The 21795-nt window shown below is 44.7% G+C and overlaps 1 annotated feature.

Annotated features, from left to right (window-relative positions):
• Positions 2260-5538: an enhancer, noted in NCBI's record as "VISTA enhancer mm997". NCBI's record gives its function as "enhancer in: forebrain[8/8]" and the evidence as "EXISTENCE:transgenic organism evidence [ECO:0001131][PMID:17130149]".

Genomic DNA, 21795 nt, shown 5'->3' on the forward strand with positions numbered 1-21795 from the left:
TCAGATCTGGCTTATTCCCTCCTGCCCCTAATTACTGGGACTTCATCTCTCTTGCAGGATCAGTCATGTCCCAGGTTCTAGGGCAACCGAGTCCTTAAAAGATGCTGTGAAGAAGCTCTGCTTGAAAAGCTGGAGCAGTGGCTGACAAAGGCTCTGGAGCCAAATGGGCGTGTCATTCTCAAAATCTTGGTTTCCTCCCATGAGAAATGATCGTGAGCATAAATCCATCCTTCTTATGGGCTTGTTGGTGGATTTGTCGTCGTAATCTAGCCAAAGCTGGAGCTTGTATCTAAAGTCATGGCTGGTTTCCCATGTCTCATGGGCCCGATCTTTCTTTCACTGTGGTTGTAGATCTGGTCCCCATCTGTTCTCCAGCACTGGAAGCTGGCTTTTTAACTTAAAGCCCAAACCCCTTGTCTTGAATACTTACCTAATAGCTTCTCTAGAACAAGGACCCAGATGAGGCTTTTGGTGCCTCCTCCCCTATTGTCAGGGAGGAATCTGTGTCTGTGGCCTCACTTTCTTCCCAAAGATATACTTGATGCTATTTAGCTGTCGGTATGTACAAAAGTTTGAACTCTCCACTCTCGGGTCCACCTTTTCAAGGTGTCCTTTCTTTCCCCCTCTCTTCCTCTTCCCCCTTCTCTCCTTTCCATGGTATATGCACGTCCATGTGTGTGCTCATGCACGTGTGGTACACAAGCTAGAGGCCAGTGTCAATCCTCTTCCCCCATCACACTTCGCTTTTTTTTTTTTTAATCCACAGACTCTTCCACTAAGACTGAAGTTCACTGATTCAGCAAGACGAGCTATCCACAAACTACAAACTCTAAGGTTTCTCTCTATTCAACTCCTCAGTGCTAGGATTACAAGTGTGTACCTATAGGTTGGGGGTTTTTACCTGCTTAGTGAGTCTCTAAACTTGGGTCTTCACGTCTGTGTGGCCAACACTTTACCAACTAAGCTGTCTACACAGCCCTTCCTAGCATCACCTTTGACCCTCTGTCTTAACTTCTCCAGTGATGACAAGCAGTAGGGGCTGTCACCTGCCGCTACATCAGATGTGCTTTATATTAGCAGATGAGTTGTCACTGAAAAATATGCTAGGACATAATGCAAGCAAGGCTCTGGCATCTCGCTCTCTCTCTCTTTTTTTTTTTTTTTTTTTTGTTCTAGATTTCTGCAAGGAGCTTCTAACAGCGTCCTGTCTCAACGTCACCAAAGTGGGTGTCCTCATTTTGAACACAAAATTGTCACAACACTGAAAACATGTGGGGCTGCACAGGTCCTTTAATAATGTCAAACCTATCACTCATGTGGCGTTCCTACTAGATTCCATAATATGGTCTTATTTTATCTTAAACAGAGCAGGACAGCAACATTGGGAAGCAAATCTGCCTCTTTTTGAATTCCTTAGCTCAGTTTGCATTAGCTGTTCTCTCTACAGCTTCAATAGCATGCTATTCAGAAGAAACATCAACAACGCATCATAAAAACAAACACAAAAACTAACAAAAACTCCACCACATCTTATTCCTATTTCCCCTACATCTTATTATATTACTTACTTTTCTCATTGCTCTGACAAAACACTTGGCCACTGCAGCTTCAGGAAGGAAGGATTGACTTGTTTCCAATGAGAGGAAGGACCCACGTCGGTTGGGAAGGTGTGGCTTAGCATAGCCTGTCGTTATGTAACAGTAGTCAGGAAGGAAAGGGAGAGGTGAAGGGTGACACACCAGGTTGCTTTCTTTTATTCTTTCCCTGTCCCTCTTATTCAGTCTGTAGCCCATGGGGTGACGCAATCTACATTAAAGGTGGGTCTTCCCTCTCAGGTACACATTTACAGAAACACTCTCATAAGCATCTCTCTCTGTGAGGTGACTCAGATTCTAGTCAAGTTGACAATGAATACTAACCATTGCATGCACAATATGGCTAGACAACTGAAAAGACATAAGTGTGGGAAAGAAGGCTGTTCAGCTAACATTAGCTAAGTACTAATTATATTTCATACTTTGCAAATGTGTACCGTACAAATAACATGACGGAGCCCTCACAATAAATTTTCAAGTTAGGATTCATCATATCCTTTCTTTATAAATGTGAAAGAGCTAAGGCAGCAAAGAGGTTAAATAAATTGGTCAAGATTCAAAACCTGCACATGCTATGATTTGACTCTAAGTCAAAGACCAATCCTTGCACAATAAGAAATAAAACTCTTCTATTGTGTCTTCCCCCTTTTTTAGTTAATTTTGGTTCCTACAGCACATTGGCGTTAGACGGAGCACACTCCTTCCAACGTTACTTTGTGACATTTGCTTGTGAGAGTTGTAGCCAGTCAATACTACCCTCATTGTCCCTGGCATAAAGCACAGTCATGGTGGCCTTGCGAATGAAGTTTCAGGAGCTTTGATTCAATTCCATTAACCAATCTTGAGAGGGGCTGGGACAAGGGGACATTAGAACCAGCCTCCCAGTGGAGTGAGCAGCTCACCTGTAAAGGAGCCTGCCCTGAGAGGTCTAGGAACTTTGATGAAAATTTTAAGGATGTAGGTAGAAAATGAATGGCAAAAACGTCCCCATCCCCCTACCCCAAGAAAGTGCCTTTAGTAAGCTAGGCCTTAACCCCTGTTCCTGTTTATGCCTCGCAGGTAAGCTTCAGGGGGTTAGGGTGGGTGGATTACTCCCTAGCAATGCCGGGAAGTCCGTCTACAAGCCAATTAGAACACACCCAGATTTGCCAGGAAAGCATTTGCCTCACTTGACTTTATTGGTTTCATAAAACAAGTGAAAGAAATCAGCAAGCTCACCATCCTAGCCAAGATGAAAGGCCAACCGGAGGCCACACAGGCTCCTGGCTGCAACCCTTCTCCTAGCATGCTATCCTGATCTGTACAGCAAGCACCATGTGGTCTCAGGAACACATCAGCTTCCATGTGATGGGAGATCTCCGATTTAGTCTCAGCACCCCTGAGTGTGTGCCCTGCATCTTGGAGAACTCACACTGTTTTTCTGAGCCTCGGCATCTTTGTCTGTCAATTTCAGGTGAGGTCACTTTATACAAGCTTGGATGTACATAATTTAAAACCTTAAAGGAAGCCAAATACTTATATGCAGAGGATCATCTTCATTCTGCCTTCACTCCCTACATTACCTTCTGGGGTTGGTGTTTAAGCCTAAACATAAATTATCTTTGCTGTTATTGACTCTCCATTGCAAGCAGTGAAGAGAGAGAGGAAGAAAGGCGAGGGAGAGAGAGAGAGAACATGTGTCCCTCGCTTGCCTTTTCTTTCTTTCTTTGTCACTTCTCAAGGTTTCTGGGAAAGGAGCAAATAGAACAGAGTGCTCTTGTCCAGCCCCTTACCCCTCCCCCTGGCCGGAGATGGACACTTTCTACTACTCCCTCTTGTCCCCTCCCCCATCCTCATCAGAGCAGTCAGGGATGTGAAAGCCCTGTGAGTAATTCCAGGGTTTGCCTGACCTTCGCCAGACAGAAACAGTGTGTGGTTCACGGTCTTTTCTGGGGTCCACAACGGGCTTTTCTGGGGTCCACCACGGGCTTTTCTGGGGCCCACCACGGGCTTTTCTGAACCTGTCCTCAGAGGCAACCTGGCAAATCAGCCTAATGGGCTGATGTGGTTCAAGACTGAGAGTGGAATCGACCCTCCTCCCTGAAAAAAAATTATAAAAAACTGTCTTTATCCCACACTGTGTTCAGTGCCCCAAACAATTACTGATGGTAATTAGCCGTCCAGAACAACAAGCACATTATATCTTGCTCAGCTGTGCTGCCATGGCTCGCGAGCAAAGGGCATTGTGTCTGAGCACAGTCGCTGTGATTTGAAAATCTCCCATGTGGACTCTGGGAAACACGACCCTTGCCGCTTCCCTCTAACCTGGAGAACCAACCCCTGGTTATTAAGCTGGAGTTTCCTTTGGGGCAGAGTTCAAAAGAGAGGCATGAGAACTTGCGCTCCAGAAAACTGTCCGTTTGTTTGAAATTTCTGACAGTCCTGCTGCTTGGTGGGGTATTTTAGCACAGGCTGGTTCTCCTGCATGCGCATCTTGGGTTGTAAGGCTTCCCACGGCCTTGATGCTGTCAATATTGGAACAGGAGCAGGGAACACACACACACACACACACACACACACTACCATGAGTCGGGGAAGCGAAAGGGTGAGAAGTTACCACTCTTTAAACCACAGGAGGGGTTGGAAAGCCAACTTACCAAAATAGCAGTTCAAAAAAAATTTTTTTGAAAAACAAATTCACCACCAAACAGTTTCTCCTGCTCCATTTATTTCAACTAGTGTGGTATTAATAGAACGCCTAACAGCAGGGAGCAGGGAAATAAATGTATTCTCACTCACAAGGGAATGACTAAATGACTCACAAATGCAAAAATAAATAAATGGCTTCCCGTGAAAATCTGAAACTGTATTACCCCAACCGAAACAACGAAGCTTTTTAACTATAACCTAACGTGCTAAATCCGATCAGTTTTATTTGAGGCCATAGATAGATCGAGCGATCAATCTCCATTATCCCCGGTTCCTTTTCATCTTCATAGTGCTATTTTTCTTCCTTCAAGACATTTCAGTTCATTTCCTCAAGCCTTCCTCAGTTTAATGGCTGATTTTCCCACCAGGAAAAAAATCTCACTTCCTCTACAGGAAACAAAGGAAACAACCAAGAAGGAAGCTTTAGAAAGATAAGTCTCAAGACTATTCAGTGAGGAGGAAGCCATTCGGGGTGAGAGGAAGATAACAGGTAGATAAATACTGTGTACCCCAGCTTCTCTCAAACCTTCTGTTAAATGTTAACAGGTGCTGCCTCCTGACACTATAAAAAGATCAACTTTTTGTCTCCTGTATAATTTGTGAACAGGTAGGCCCCGGAGGGCCTGAATGAGGTCATGCCAATTAACTCACCGGTTCCTGCAATCAGAGTGATAATGACATCCTTAGCAACCACGCTATCTATGGCACCGCCCACTGCTGTGAAAACCCTCTTCATCTAAGCAGGTTGGAGGGTGCCTGGCCAGAGCTGTGATCTCAGACCCTGCAGGCTGAGAATTACACTCACCTCCCCCACCCTCCACCCCAGTGATTCCCAGACACTCCTTCCCTAACCCAAAAGAGGAATGAGGAAATCAAATCAAATCAAAACAAACAAAAACAAACAAAATAAACTTTCTCCATCCACAAAAGCTGAGGACCGGGACTTTCCCCAGAGTCCACAGCTACTATGAGCTGCCTCATCAGAACCATCTTAGAGGAATTAATGATTGCTTGAGCCCCATCCAGCCTGCCTGGACTGTACATACTTACCCCTTGCTTTAAAAATCCTTGTAACTGGGCTGCCTTTGCTAATGGACCCTCACAGCTACTTCGTGGGACGAGATTTGATATGCCGAAGGCAGTAGAACAGAAGGCAATGTCCAAGACTAAAAGTACTTTTAAAATTCAGCTTCCTGGGACACACTGACTATATATGACAACCAGGACAGCAACCAAGAATACATCCCGCAAGTGGGCAAACTTACTTCAACAAACTTAAGCTCTAAACATTTCAGTTTGAGTCAACATTTATTATATGAACCCCCTCCCACCTGCCCCTTGGTATATTAGCTATTTGGGGAAACTTAATGAAAAAAAAGTGAGGCAAATCAGTATATCCTTACTTTCAAGGAAGTTCAAATCTATCTGGGAAAAGGGCAGGAGAAAAGAAAGGAGGAAGAGGTGAGAAGAGAGAGACAATACCCCAAAACAATAATGTGAGTTAAATGGGAAAGTAGTCTTTAGTGTGTGGAGTTCTCATGGATATAGAGGGATGTAGTTAAAACACCTGATCAGGACATTTAAATAGGTATTACAATGAGAAGCAAGGAGAGAGGAAAGAGATGAGGAAGGCAGAAAAACAGAAGCAACTGCATAGAGGCCAAGGAGTAGCTAACAATCCCCAGGAAAGCAGAGACCATGGCTAAGTAGACTTTATCCACCCCCACTTACCTGAGGTTTCTCTTTCCTGTAGCTTTAGGTACTAGCTGTCAATCATGGTCTGAAAATATTAAGTGGGAAGTTCTAGAAATAAGCAATTTTTGAATTGTGGTTGTGATGAAGTTTCCTACTGTCTGGCCTCTTCCTACCTGAATACACCATGGTTCAGCACACCTAAAGGTGTGTGTGTGTGTGTGTGTGTGTGTGTGTGTGTGTGTGTGTTTGTGTGTGTTACCTATCCATTAGCCAACTGGGAGCTGTCTCTGTTGTCAGACTGACTGCCCTGGATAACACAGGGCTTCTGCCCAAGAATGTTTTATTTCATTTAATAATGGCCTCAAAGAATTAGAATAATGTGGCTTGCAATTCTACTGTAGTCCATTGTTTTAATGTTCTATTATCATTAGTTCCTATCAGTAATCTCTTGCTCTGCCTAATTTATAAACTAAAGCTTATCATATATACATGTACATATACCATATACACATATACATATATATATATATATATATATATACAGTGTGTATATTTATGTATACGCATATAGTATTTGCATACACATACAGGAAAGACATAATAATAGGCACAGGCTTGGTGCTACCTGTGGTTTCGGGTACCTACTACATGTTTTGGAATCTCTCGCTTGGATAAGAAGGAGCTCTTGTACATCTCAGGACTTTCCAGCTTGGTTCTACTGTATGGGAGGCTCTTTATCAAAAATTTCAATAAAAATGTTTTACTTTGAGGTTTTTATTTATTATAACCTCCTTTCTTTGCCCACAGAGTTCATTTTTTCTGAAATAATAGTGCTAGCACAAGGTAGGTAAAGCAAAAGAGAAAAGAAGGAAGAAAGGAAAGAAGGAAGGGAAGGAAGGAGACTGGGGGAGTGAGGGAGAGAGGGAGGAAGGAAGGGGAGAAGGAAAAAGGAAGAAGAGGAGAAGGGAGATGAAGAAAAGGAAGGAAAGAGAGGAAGGGGGGGAAAGACGACAGACAGGATGGGAAGGAAGGCAGAGGGGATGAAGGCAGAGGGGAAGAATTTGCCAGTAACACTACTGATTACACTACCAGGGGCCCCCTACACTCTTCCAGGTCACTTCGAATTGTGTTTCAGAGAGTTCTGTTCCCAGTCAGGGAGAAGGCAGAAAGGACTGGGGAAAGGAAGGAGGAAGGCAAAAGGGAGGGAGAGCAGGAGTTAGCTGTGCAGGATGGAAACTGCCAATGGGAGACGGGGTTATGGAATGAACAGTGTGCAGCAGTAAGACTGTATTCTCAGCCTGAGTCCTTACATGCACATAGGTGGCAGCGCATGACAGGCCTATGACTTCAGAAATGATTTGCAGAGCCAGTGTTATCTATCTGTAATGTCAGCATTTACCATGTGTTTCTCATTGGAGAATATCAATTCTCTGTTTTCCTAATTGATTCCAGTAACATAGATACCCAGAATGCTGTATACCCCTCACTGATTGCTGGGCAAACATTATTGAAATGTCAATATTTGCTCTTTTTCCTAGAACATCATTGTCAAAGGCTGCAAATCATTTGGGGGCACATCTCTGATATTTAATGTATGGAGAGTGCTGATCAAAACTATTTTTTTAATTCTTCTTCATGCTTTCTCTGGTCATTTACCAGCCATCATTGCTGTTCAGAAATGTTCCTCTTAATTCCTACCAACAATACCTGCTACAAAACCCAACTTCCATCTGTGCTCACAAGCCTTATGAGAGAGAACTGAGAGCATCTCTGTGCACTGACAGTCTAGATCCTTACTCCTTGTCAGTGCGTAGGAAAGGGCAGTTCACTTGGCTATCTCACTACTTGGCCCTCCATCTCACTGAGCTTGAGTAAAATATCCATCAAAAGCCACACCAACTATCACAGGGCTTCATTACTGCGATGGTAACCACATACAACATACATCTTGTTCCATACAACATACATTGGGACGATCTTGTTCCCATGGCAATCGAGTATGCAATCCCTTTCTCATGTTTTGCTTTGCCTTAGAGAAAAGGGACTTTGTCTTGGCACAGTTGGTGACCTTTTACTAGGACATGTTCCATGACTCATCTGGAAGGATTCCCCTCCCGCAGTGCCCCCTATACACAAACACACACTTATTTGCAGGTACTTGAACAGTGGGACTCTAATGTTTGGTTTCTTCTGGAAACTCTCCCCTAGTTTAATTTTTTGAAGCCTGTGTCCTGCTATCTCATTAAATTACCATGTATTATTCTGGACATGAGTGGTACCACTTTTTTCACATTATTTTCCTGTTCCCACTGGGAAAGAATTCTTGACTTGGAATCAGATCACATCACTGGTGTATTACACGGGTCGTGGAAAGAAGAGCCTCAGCTTTCTGCCCTCCTGTCCTTCCCCACCACAATACCTCTGAAAATACTGCAATGGCTTTATTCTTCCCAGCTAGGTTGGTGGCCATCGGGGTGCTTTGACCAATAAAAGGACCTGTGATGTTTCTCAGATGTGATGTGACACGCCAGCCAGTCACATTTCTGATTAGCTATCTCGGGGCCACCTACACTTTCAGTTTGTTTCCAATTGTGTTTCAGATAATGCCGTTCCCAGTTAGGCAGATGATCACTGTAATTTCTGGTAATGAAATGGCTAGGGAGCCCGGCCTGGGCTGGGAAGAGAGCCAGAGCCCAGCGCTTTGTGAGAAACTGTGTTATGGCCTAGGACAGAGAGATGAAGCCAAGATGCTGGTTGGGCAATTACAGCACAGATGAGCTTGAATCTTGAATCTTGATCGACTGCCCACTTATACTTACGACTGGTAACATTTAGAAGAGACAGCCCTCTATGAAAACAACTCTGTAGAGAAGGCAAAGATACTTGCTATTTTTCTCTTTAATGCACCAAAGAATCACAGTTGGGCTTCCACAAATGCAAAATTACTTTCATTCACCATGAACAGTAATGGCTTCATACAGCCAGCATGGGCAAGTTAAGAATGGAGCCTTTGAGCAAGTGCTATGGTCGGAATCCAAAATGTCCCACCACAAGCTCATGTTTTCAATGTTTGGTTCCCAGTTGGTGGCACTGTTTGGAGAGGTTCTTAGGAACTTGGGGGAAGGCTTCTTTGGAAGTTCTGGCTGGCCCCTGATTCCTGCCTTTTTCTCGTCTTCTGGGCCAAGATGAGACTAGACTCCTAAAGACTCTCACAACCATGAGCTGAGATGTCCTTCCATGATGATCTGAAAGCCTAGAAAACCGTGAGCCAAAATGAATCCTTGCTCCTTTTAATTGTTTTTGCCAGCAATTTTGGTCACAAAGAAGCAATTATTACTGTGAGTTTTCAATATGCATATTGTAATACACACATTTTAATTCATGATTGTGAGAACTTTCTAGAAGGAAGAGAAGAAAAAGAAATAGCACAAAAAGGGATTGTCAGCTTTGTGCTTCATTCTTCCTTACATCTTATACCTCAAATATAATCACATTTGTTCAAATGCCCATCTCTTTAGACAGTCCAGTGAAATACTGAAACCAAGATCTAGGTGGCCTCCTTCTGACATCTGAAGTATGTCATTTAGTAATGTCACCCAACCACAGCTATGAAGAGCTTCAAGGTAGCCATCCACCTCTGTTGAGTTTGTTGATGTGGAGGAAGTGGCACGTGTTTCCCTGTTTCACTCTTGCCAGGCTGCAGGCTGGTTTCAGTCAAGATAGAGAGAGAGAGAGTCCAGGGCCAGGAGAAGTCTGTCTGCCTTAGCTAGAAGTTTATAGTAATGGCCATGTGTCCTCTGTGCCTCTAGCTGCCTTCCTGCCGACCCTGGATTCTGTAACACTGCCTTTCTCTGGGCTTTTCCAGGTCTAAGTGGGGCAACAGCCTCTACTCTGGTTAACTTCTGAGTTGAATCACCACTTCCTGTGTGGCTTCTCCTCTCTTCTACCCCCTATGCCTCTCCTCTCCTTCCACCCCACCCCCACCCCGTACTGCGAATCCTGGCACTGATACTTAGAAGGGATCCAACTTTTCTAGATTGACCCTATCACTGCCTAGAGTGTCACAGCTCCAGATTAAATCTTTAATCCAATGTCAAATGAACTCATCAAAGATTAAAATGATAGGAGAGAAACAGGAGGGATAGCTAGCATCAGCAACTCAACTGTGCTTTGCAGTGTCCCTACTGCAGCCAGTGGCAACAGCTCAGCACATCACTCATATTAGCCAATCAAATTCTCTCAAAGCATTCTGAGCTGAGCATCACAATTACCATCCTCATTTCTAAAACTTTGTTACATATTAATTGTAAAAAACACTAGGTCCATTCTAGGTCATTTTTTATTTGAGTAGATTAATTATATAATATAACAGGTTTCGTTGTGATATCTTTATACATATACACAGAGCACTTTGATTATACCCTGTTCCTCCCCATGTTGTCTGTCTCTTATCCCTTTTTATCAATGGGGATATCAAGACAGAGAACGTTTAAGTAACTTGACCATGGTCATAGGGGTACCAAATGTCAACCCACTGCTTTGAAAGCATGTTCACTTAGTGCCTTTAGCTTGTAACCCTTCTATTCCAGTTTTCTTTCTGTTGCTGTGATAAAACAGCATGACTAAAAGAAAGGTGGGGTGGAAAAGGTTTTTTTTTTACACCTTACAGATTATTGTCAATAACTGAGAAAAGCCAAGTCTAAAGTTCAAGGCAAGAACCTGGAAGTAAGAACTGAAGCAGAGACTGTGGAGGGTGGAGGCTTGTTTCTTCTTCATGGTTTGCTCAGTTTGTTTTCTTATACCACACAGGACCACCTGCCCCAGCCAGGTAAACACCTTAGTGGATGCCCCTACAGGCTTGCCTACTGGCAATCTTACGGAGGTAATCATTCAATTTAGGTTCCCGATGACTCTAGCTTATGTCAAGTTGACAAAAATGACCTAACCAGCACATCTGTGTCACACTGACTGAAGACTCTAACAACATCCCACACCTGTGTTGGGAAGGCACGAGCCCTGAAGAGAGTGGCCCTTAAGGCAGTGTATTTTTGAATAATGCTCTCTAAACCTTTAAGGGCATCCCCTCTGCTTAGAGACATTAAAATGTATATTTTCTACATTTCAAGACATGCAGGAAAGAACAAACGTTGACAGCTGAGGAGACAACTACAACTAGCCTTCCTCGGATGCAGCGAGGGATGAGAAAGCTGCCTTCTGCGCAGCCCTCTGTGCAGGTGGTGTGGTCTGGAGATGGCAGTGTTCTCTGGCCTGATGAGCTCTGCTTCAGCTGGTGCCACAGAGCGGCTTCTGGAAAGGGTGGAGGCTTTGGTCCACCGTACCTAAAGGCTGAGGGTAGAGTGGCAGAGAATATTAATAATGGCAAAAGAAGAAAACTCCTTAATTGGAGGAGGGGAAATACTGCAAACAAAGGGAGACCCAAGTGGCATTCTTCCCACCGGCTCCCCGCCCCTTTTCTTTTCCATAAACATTTTTTAAGAAGACGGATTTGTCAAAGGATCTCTTTCTCCCTTTATCAGTCTTTCTCTTTCCATAAATGTATATGGATTCCATATATAAATGCTATGAGCTCTATGGTCTGCTTTTTTGAGACCTATTGACTTAAGCCAAAAAAAAAGGTATTGGAAACATAAGGCAGAGCTCGGAAATCTACAGGGGAGGAAGCAGGCAAGAGAAGGTTAAGACTCTCATCGTGGATTGGAACTCGATTTATGGCATGGATCAACTTCATGTTCCTCTCAGGATCTGGTTTTGAGAAAACGGAATGACAATCTGCCAAGAACAGTATCTAAAATGGCCATGTAGTGTATTGCCATGCCGCCTGGGCCTCTGGGGACAGGTGTAAGCTCCCTACTTGTTGGGAGTGTGGGAGTAGCCTTCATTCTAAGTGTGTGCTCAGAGAAAGAATGGTCAACTATTGATTGCCCCAGGGACAGCCTACTCAGTTTATGGTTGATGAAATTCTTTGAGTTTAAAAGGAAAAAATTCTACTTCCTTCTAATTGCTCTTTGCTGTCAATCCTATTCATAGATGCTGGCAATGAGAGGGAACCTAGAACCATCACAGCCTGGCCCGTTACTATTTCTTTCTAAGCAGCACTGACGGGCCTTGCTTTTCATTGTTCTTTGTATTGTATTTTATGTTGAGTACACACACACACACACACACACACACACACACACACACACACACAAATAATTGCTTTTGTGTATACACACAAACACATGAGATGTAGTTTTAAACGAGACCTTCCCAATTAAATTTAGTTCACCTGTGTCTGATAGGCACTGCTCTGTAAAGGGGGTTGGGTGGGTCTTATACAAACTGGTGAGCTTCCTCCTCTGCTAGCTCTGTGTAGTCACATCTTTTTACACCTAGAGTCAGCAAACATGGTCCTGATTCGGTGCTGCAGGACTGAGAACTATTAGGGATTGTGGTTTTCTTTAAAAGGGTTGTGTGGGGGGAGGGGGGGCCTTGCATGTAAACATTATCACCACCTAAAATGAAAAAGGGAAGCCATTCAAAGAGAAGTCCAATGAAACAGAAGTGCCTGAGACTTTAATTATTACTAAAAAACGAAAAAAGAAGACTAGCAAATGAAGGAAACAGAAGGCTCTGAGGCATGGTCTGAAAGACAAAGGAAATGGGGGTTGGGGTGGTAAGCGAAGTCCTAACACTCAGAGCCTCACCTCAGCTGCAATTATCACGGGCATATTCTGCCCTGACAGGGGAGACACAGGCTTGATACAAAAGGGCTTTTTTCATTTTTGCTTCCTAGAGTTTGTGAATAACTGGCTGTCCAGGTGTCAATTACTCTGCTTCCTCCAAACACGATTCCCCACTCCCTCTCACAGCACAAGCACTTAAGCAATAAAACCCCACTGGGTCCTCTGCAGCTCTCTTCTGCCTCCATCTTGCAAGGCTGGCCTTGGAGGTCTAGAGTTAGGAGGTGGGAAATGGCAAAAGAAAGGCTGAGGGGTAACGAGAAATTTCCACTTCAGAATTGAGCAGCCCTCCAGCCTCACCCGGGACTAAAACAAAGTCCCTTACTGCCTTGCTCGGTGAGCCTGTCAATCAAAGACCCAGACAAAGGGCCACGTGCTCCCTTAAGCCATTTCAGATCGGCTAGAATACCTAATGGTGGGCACATGAAAAGTCCCTAAGCAAGAGGGACACCCTGACCTACAGGAAGGTGGAATCTGACTTGAGGGCCTCCAGAAGGGCACTCACTGTAGAGTGACAGTAACTCCTTTCACTTAATGCTCTCTCCAAGAGAGCCAGAGTCCATCAACAAGGACTTATCAAACTGAACAAAAGCCAGGAGTTACATCTGTGTTGTGGAGTAGCCCAAGGCAGCATGCTTTCATAAAGACTAGACTAATTCCCCTTTCCCCTCTTAAGATACTAGCATATAAGGACAGCTCCCATCATCAGTGACAAAGAGCCTAGTGTGAATTAGTGTGCTCAGATTATGTTCCTATAAGCATATTTTAATAGCATACATAGGTCACGTCTGTCAATTCAAGAAGTTGAAGGAACATTGGAAGGAATATAAAAGTTACAGCAGCGGAGGACCACGCACCTGTGCCAAATGGATTTATCTAACTCTGATACTTTGCAGTGGTTTGGAGTAAGAGCCAATCGTGGAAAGCCCCTAAAAGAAGGCATGGTTTCATTGGGAAAGGCAGCCAAAATAGAAATATAAAGGTGTAGAACTCACTCAGATTCTCACACTGCACCCCCTTTCCAGGCTTTTCTCTGGAGGGACATCATCAGAGTTAGCACCTTAGACAAAGCAACGTGGAATGTTGTTGCTTCCAAGTGTTTGGCTCACAGAATGGGCTGTTGGTGTTCTCCTAGGCTGTCCAGCCTCATCCTGTTCTTGCCCAGTTGTTTCAAGAGGGAGCAGCACAGATCTAGAACTTTAACTGGGTCTTTCTATGGCTTCTCATCAGTGTTAGAGGAAATGTGTATGTGCACGCACACACACACACAGACACACACACACACACACACACACACAACTACATTCACATGCATATACAAACACACACAGGTCACAAAATACCATTCCCAGTCGCAACTATCTTCCTCCTCAAGCTTGAATCTCACCATACTCCCTTCCTACCCTTGAACCTGAACTTAGCCCTACAAATCTCCTCCATCCTACCACAAACCCGGTTAAAGCCTCTGAGATTTGCCTGTCCAACCAAACATAATTTCTTTTAGAAAGCTAATCTGACACCCCCACCCCCACCCCCCACCCCCCACCCTGCCCAGTCTAGCTCCCTTCCTGCCATGTGTCAACACTGTTCTGCAGTCTATGGTGACTATGCTGGCAGGTGAGTCACAATCCTGGCACTTGGGGAACACCCAGTTTGGTGGGAAAAGACACCAACCCAGCAAGCATGGACTTATACAAGCGTGATGATCAAACATGGAGGCAGAGACTTTGATGGAATTAAATTGTGAGCTGGCAAATACCACAGGCAGTGAGGGGCAGGGAAGAGCAGTGAGTAGCATAGGTATGTATCCTGCTTATGGGAATGGTCAGAAACTATGACATCCTTCCCACCTATGTTCTGTACCCTGTCACAGGCAACAATGTGTGTACATTTGTATCTTTCAGGTGGGATTATAATTCTGTTCCCTCATGTCCCTCCACCCCTCACTACTTAACTTGGTGCCTAGAATATGTTGCTTGAGAAGTATTTGTTTGGTAAATATTCCAATGATTAAAAGGAGAAAGGGCTGAGTTTAAAAATCATCACAGTGGTCAAGTTAGAGCTCATGATGAGAGATGATGGTTTAAGGGATGGAACGTGAGGCTGGATGTGAGAGGTGGTACTACAGAGATCAAAGAAGCTGGTGATTAACTGAAAAGGGGGCGGGGACTCAAAAGAGAGGAACCTCCCCTCGTGGCTTTGAATGTAGATTGCAGGGAAACTTGGAGAACAACAACCACTCATTAAGACCCTTCTGGGCCCCCAGACAGGTAACATTAGACTGCTCCTTGCTGGTATGCTGGATGACTAAATATAACCAAAGAAATGTAGACACAATGCTGTGTGTCACTGTCCAACCTGGCCTGTGTACATCTCCAGTCAGGATTCTCAGTGCACTGTTTCCTCTTGCCCTTGGGATGTCAACACCTGAGGCTTCTTTGGATGTCATGGATTAAAAATGGAAGGATCTTCATGACCTGGTCATGATCTGGGCCCCGAATGGGATCCAGTGCCGAACCTGCTCTTCCCTAAACCCTGAACATCAGAAAAGACCTGGAGTTGCTTCAAGATTGAGAAGGGAAAAAGATTTGGGAATTTAAGGAAGAAAATAATGGCTTGGGTTTTGGGGTTGGGAAAAGTGATTAATTTAATCTTTGTAAGGTAGAAGGTGTAGTTTTAAAGAAGAAAGAACAGAGGAAGTAGGAAAAACTCGTCCAGACTGGGGATGAGGTGGACAGACAGAGGTGTCATTTGTAGCCCAAGTGAGAAAGTGGTGGGAGTAGATGGAACTGACAGTAGATCCGGCCAGTGGGAAAAGCTACAGATCACAACATCTGGAGAGCAGGAAGAGGAATAGATCCAAAAGAGCAGTGGAGCTGTGAGAGAAGACCAACATGGCAGGCAGCAAGAGACCAGGAATTCAACATCTCCCATCCCATGGCAAGGTCAGGAGGAACAGAATACTGTGAGAATGTTGGTGGTGCTGAGGCCAGGATAAGAGTAGAAGTCAGAGTGTACCTGATGTCATGGAAACACAGGGAAGCAATGTGAATAGAAGCCTTCGAGTGACCTTCCAAAGGTTACTGAACCAGAAAGCTGAAAATGCTTCTCTCATGTGGGTCTGAAGGGTGGGTGTCTATGGGATGACCCTGGAGGAGCATTTGAACAGTTTAAAAGATGTGGCTAGGAACACATCTCCTCAGCAGAGGGTCCCTTCTCAGAGGAGACATCATTGAATGAAAGCATAAGTGCTTTGACTCCATAAAGGGTCAAGATGTAGAAAGAAAGGAAAGGTTCCAGGCGGAGGTGGCAAAAGTTTGTCCCCACAAGGACCAGTTCTGCCATTTGGGCAATCTACTTGCAAGATATCCTATCAGCCTGTAGTTCTCATTCTGTTTTGAAACTTCTGTTCATTTTAAAATTTCATGTCTCCAGTTCTACCTACTTCTGCCCAGCAAGTCTTAAGACTGTACGTGGTGCCATCTGCTTAGGACCCAGGTGGTACTTGAAATAGGTGTGATAATCAAATGAAAGCCAGAGAAAGATGCACCCTTTTCCCCCATTGAGATAGGACTTAAAAGGGTCCTGGACTGGGAGGCAAGCTGCTTCTCTTGAGTTGTAAATTCGCAGACCTCTGGACCACCATGGTGGGGAAGGAAGATCTACATTTTGGCCCTAGTACAGACCCTGAAAGATAACAGAAGCACATTAAATGTCAGCAGCTCTCCTTGATATCAACATTAACTGTTTCCCCATGGAGGGGACTTGTTCATCCCCAAAAGCATTACTGTTGACTCTAAAGCCAAAGAGGCATCTATGATTCCAGCTAAAAGCCAGGACTCCTGACAGGAATCCTTGAGGGATCAGGATGGAAAGGGGGGCAAGATGACCACTAAGCCTGGGATTCCCCAAAACCAGGGTCACCTTTGCACTTTAATCATTTCTCCAGGTGAGGTGGCACCCTTCAGTTGGACCCAGTAAGATTGGAAGAAACGATCAAGCATACATGCAGCCTCAAACTTACATTCTATTCTTGCATTACACTACCCATGGTTTCTAAAAAGTATTACCTTTGTAACTCAGCTACCTTTATTGTGATATTAAACTGTACTGCAATTTATGCCCAGTGTGATTAAGCTGACGGTAGGCACAGGTTACAAAATGTGCTTACCTATTTGTGTAATGTTAAAGCTCTCTGTTCACTTTCTGCTTTTTAATTATGCAGCAGCCCCAATCCATAAGAAATGAGGTTGCCTGGCCCTCTGACCTTTCTGGGCTTAGTGATTTTTAAGCACAAGAGCATGTTTGAATTACCAGCAGAATCTTGGGAAAGAAAGCTCAACCTGACCCAAGATTATTATTCTGGAAGTCTGGGGTATATTTGGGACCCATGTCTATGCTGAAATGCCCTGGGGTGTTCTGGCTCATGGTTCTGATTAATACCCATCATATGGCCCAGTTGTCTCTCCTGCTTCCCATCTGGGGCTCCACCCTCAGGTTCACAGCCTGCATGTCATTTACAAACATATGCCCTGCCTTGAAGGGCCTGGGGCAGGTGCATGTGTTCTCTTTCAGTGTGGGCCAAGTGAGTGGTCTGTTTCTTGCCATCCTATTAGGTTGGGGCCCTGCAGTCAGACATCAGTGCAGTGCTTCTAAAAAGCCATGTGAATTTGCCTTAAGAAACTGTTTCTGTATTTAAAAAAAAAAAAAACAAAAAAAAAAACATCTATCTTTTCTTCCTTCTCTTTTATGAAATTTGGTGTGGGAAGCACATGTCCTCAGACTTGAATTGCTGATGAAAGAGAAACTTGCTGTGTGGGTGTGGCTTTTATAGCCACAGCAGTGGACATGGAAATGTGTTCCTTGAATCCCTGCTTTCTTAGAATGGTAGCCCCCAGATCATGTGCTCTCAGCATCCCTGAGCCGTGTGTCTTACACTGGCATTGAGTGGCCATGCTCTCCCCTCGAGGACATACTGGACATCAGAGATACATCTGTGGCTCAGACCCTCCAGGAAAAGATTGAGCAATTGCTGATATGCCTTATACTCTTGAGGGATACTGTGGGACACAGATGCTCCCCATTAAGGTGACAGACCTTGTGACATCTTTGCACTGCCAGAGGGTAACAGCAAATTAGTATTTCTCTTGGTCCCTTTCAGAAAGAGAGGGAATTCTGCCTCCAAATCACATTTTAATTCTGGACTTACTGCCTATACATTTGATACTAAATCATACCCTGTCTCATAAACTCAATGATCATGCCTTTTGGTTGTTCTGTGACTTTATAGGTGAACACACACACACACACACACACACACACACCAACCTCCCCACCCCACACCCCGATTACAGGAAATTACAGGATTGTCCATGGCTATCGAGTTTCCCACAGTTAGGAACCCAGGGGGTCTTTGACAACTTCAGATTAAATGAACAAAAAGAATTTAGGAAAACAATCCTGAAGTAGTTCCTATTAGTGGACCTATGTTGTGGATGTTTTCACATGCAAATGTCACCAACCCTTGAGCCTAGTCCTTAACTGGTGGCAAGACAAAAGGTGATAAAGTTGACTAGCAGAAATATTCCTGTTGTCCAGGTTGGCTTCCTGGAAAAGGACAGTCTTTACTCCTTATTAATAAATCATTATCTCAAAGTCCTGAAGCTTCCTGAATCCTGGAAATGCCACAGCAAAAGAAAGGAACGGAGGAACAATAATCCAAGAGAACGGTTTGGGGGCTTTCTTACTTGAGGTACAACCTACATTTACACAGATGTTGTAGCAATTGCCAGGGGCCTAAGGAGCCATGCATTCTTAAACACAGCTGGCAAACACAGGTGAATCAGCATTGCCCAGAACAGGCAGGGTCCACCGCTGTAATCTATCAGGCCTCTCGGTAATTATTTAAACCAACAAAAATTGTCTGTACTTACTTTGTATATATGTAAGAGAATGGCGGAACCAAGCTAATTCACATTTGCACTCCATCAATTCTGATTCTAGGAACGTAGCCCTAGGAAGTAAAAGGACAGATGGGCAAAGACACCCATTTGTGAAAGCCAGGCATGGTAGCTCAGGACTGCAGTCTTAGAGCCTTAGAGTCTTGGGACAGTATCAAGGAAAGCCTTGGCTGCATAGTAGTTTATGATGAGGCTTCATGAGAGCCTGTCACCAAAAGGCAAAGCAAACAAATAAAAAAGAAGTCTGGGAACCAACACAAATGTCCACTTTGGAAGAGAAAATATTTTATCACTTATAAGATTTTTCTTTTTCTTTTCTTATTTTTTTTTTACAAACTAGTATAATATATCTGAAACTAATTAGTTTCTTACAGTTAAAGGAACCTGCCAAAGATAATCAATAGTAAGTCTTCCTTTTTATGGGCAGGCAAGTTTTTAAATGACAGATGTCTTTGCGTCAATACAGCATGGAATATCAGTGTAGATGTGTAGCCAACACACTGAGCTTTGGGGTTTTGCTTTTGTTTTTTGAGACTAGGTTTCTCTGGCTATCCAGGAACTTGCTCCATAGACCAGGCTTTCCGTGAACTCACAGAAATCCACCTGCCTCTGCCTCCAAGTGCTGGGATTAAAGGTGTACACCACCACTGCCCAGAAAGTTTTTTTTTTTGTTGTTGTTTTTTGTTTCTGTTTGTTTTGTTTTTCTTTTTATTGTTTTTAAAATTAGGTATTTCTTTCATTTACATTTCCAATGCTATCCCAAAAGTTCCCCCCTTCCCCCCACTCCCCTCCCCCACTCCTACTTCTTGGCCCTGGCGTTCCCCTGTACTGAGGCATATAAAGTTTGCACGACCTATGTGCCTCTCTTTCCACTGATGGCCGACTAGGCTATCGTCTAATACATATGCAGCTAGAGACATGAGCTCCGGGGCGGGGGGGGGGGGGGTACTGGTTAGTTCATATTGTTGTTCCACCTATTAGGTTGCAGATCCCTCCACCTCCTTGGGTATTTTCTCTAGCTCCTCTATTGGGGGCCCTGTGATCCATCCAATAGCTGACTGTGAGCATCCACTTCTGTGTTTGCTAGACCCAGGCATAGTCTCACAAGAGACAGCTATAGCAGGGTCCTTTCAGCAAAATCTTGCTAGTGTATGCAATGGTGTCAGCATTTGGAGGCTGATTATGGGATGGATCCCCGGGTATGGCAGTCTCTAGATGGTCCATTCTTTTGTCTCCGCTCCAAACTTTGTCTACGTAACTCCTTCCATGGGTCTTTTGTTCCCAATTCTAAGAAGGGGCAAAGTATCCACACTTTGGTCTTCATTCTTCTTGAGTTTCATGTGTTTCACAAATTGTATCTTATATCTTGGGTATTCTAAGTTTCTGGGCTAATATCCACTTATCAGTGAGTACATATCATGTGAGTTCTTTTGTGATTGGGTTACCTCACTCAGGATGACGCCCTCCAGGTCTCTGCCTCCAAGTGCTGGGATTAAAGGTGTGCACCACCACTGCCCAGAAAGTTTTAAAAAGGATCATATAGACAGTCCACAGGAAAGATCCCACTTATGCTGATGTATATTTTAATTTTAAAGAATAGATGCAATAATTTGCAATTGTGGATGTTTCTAGATAGGTTCTACGAGCTTTAGTTTTCTCTGTGGTTTTAAAGGTAAATTTACAGTGCTGAGTTGTATCAGGGGGAAAAAAGATCATTTCAAATAAACCAGGAGATTTTCCCAGCCAATGATGCCTTAATGACAGCTGAGAAGAATCTGGGGACTGGCTGTGTAGTGGAGGCGGGTGATAATCTCAACACTACATCCACTAGTCTATGGCCCCCAGAACTCAAAGTTCACCATTAGACAGTTCTTTGTGAAGCCCACTTGCCTGAGTGAGGCCCTGTGTGAGCCATTTTCAGTTGAACTTAGCCAATAGGGTCAGGAAGAATGCTGGAGGCCTTGTCAGAGAACTTGCTTGATGAAGAGACCAAGGCAAGGGAACAAACTGGACATTATGGGTATGAGGTGTTCCCTACAGACTGGAGTTGTGAGCGTTTGATCCCAGAAGACAGGCTGGTTGAGGGGCTATTGGAAACGTAGGAGGCGGGCCTAACTGGAGATAGTAGATGAGGGCATGTGTGGGGCCGTGAACCATGAGCGGTAGCCTGGTTCTAGGAAAAGGAACGTGACTTGTGGTCGCGGAGGAGGCTCAAGGCAGCGATCTCCATGCTAATGAGGTACCCAGAGGCCACACACAACTGCCACTCCGTGTGTGCCCTTTGGCCGCTTGGGGAGGCAGAACATGGGGACTTTGACTGCACTTATCCCACTCCACCACGGAAGCGGAAACGCAGTCTGCAGTCTGAGACATGGGAAAGCTGGAGCTGGCTTGGGGGTCCCCAGTCCTGCTATGATACCAGGGCCGTGGGATTCTCAGGCTCTTAGACACCCAGGCACCACTGGGAATCTTGGATTTGCTGAGAATCGAGTCTGCCCCCCCCCCCCCCGCCCCTCTCCCAAGCTGCATCTTGCCCAGGGCCAGGGCGGTGGGGGGAGGGGGGCGGGGAAAGTGGGTGGGGTGGGAGAGGAGCTCAGGCTGGCCCCACAGGGACTGTCCTTGTTTGGTGGTGGTGGTGGCTGGGAGCACAAGAGGCCTTCTACGGGAAACTAGATGATGGCAGCTCTGTAGGCGAAGGCCTTCTCCGTGACTCCCCAGGGCAGATCCCGATGAAAGAGAGTCTGTGGTTCCAGTTTATTTCCATGGCAGAGAATGGATTTGTAAAATCATACCCCACTTCTCAAGATGGGTCTGAGATTAAATACCTTTTGCAGAGAGGAATGCCTGGGAAGGCAATCTTATTGGCTATGCCCTCTGGGTCTCTAGGTACCTCATCAGAATGGAGATTTCTGTCTTGAGCCTACAGGACCACAGGCCACATCTCTTTTCCTAACGTATTGGTCTGAGATGTTAGGGATGGCTCATCTATATGTAGAAAGGCTTGGGGTGTTGCCCTTATGTGACTGATGGCCACAAATATATGGGGGCTGTGGCTACCTGACAGGGGCCTGGAGCCCAGGAGCAGGAGAAGCTCCTACCATCCCTTCAGGGTCT

This window comes from Mus musculus, chromosome 1, assembly GCF_000001635.26.
Source record: "Mus musculus strain C57BL/6J chromosome 1, GRCm38.p6 C57BL/6J".
NCBI classification, from domain to species: domain Eukaryota; kingdom Metazoa; phylum Chordata; class Mammalia; order Rodentia; family Muridae; genus Mus; species Mus musculus.